The 250-nt window shown below is 55.2% G+C and overlaps 1 protein-coding gene across 1 annotated transcript in view; it reads right to left on the reverse strand.

Annotated features, from left to right (window-relative positions):
• The window catches only part of NCL (nucleolin), a 51990-nt gene that overhangs the window by 9003 nt on the left and 42737 nt on the right, over nucleotides 1–250 (reverse strand). The gene's annotated exons all lie outside the window — the stretch shown is intronic.

Here is a 250-nt window from a genome sequence, read left to right on the forward strand (position 1 = left end):
GGGGGGGGGGGGGGGGGAAGAGGATAATTAAGGCACCCAACTTTATGGAGGACAGATACAAAAGGCTACACCAGAGATGCTCAATCCGTAGCCGGCAGACCACATCCGGGCCCCGCGAGTACCACAGACTGGATGCATTTTGGAACCAAGCAGCCAAAAAGGTGACCCCCCCACATAAGGTTATTCAGCAAAACCCGAAACACCCCTCTTCAAATAATGGCTCTTTGCTTCTGCCACCTCCCTCCCCCCC

The sequence above is a fragment of the Alligator sinensis genome, unplaced genomic scaffold (assembly GCF_000455745.1).
Source record: "Alligator sinensis unplaced genomic scaffold, ASM45574v1 scaffold301_1, whole genome shotgun sequence".
NCBI classification, from domain to species: domain Eukaryota; kingdom Metazoa; phylum Chordata; order Crocodylia; family Alligatoridae; genus Alligator; species Alligator sinensis.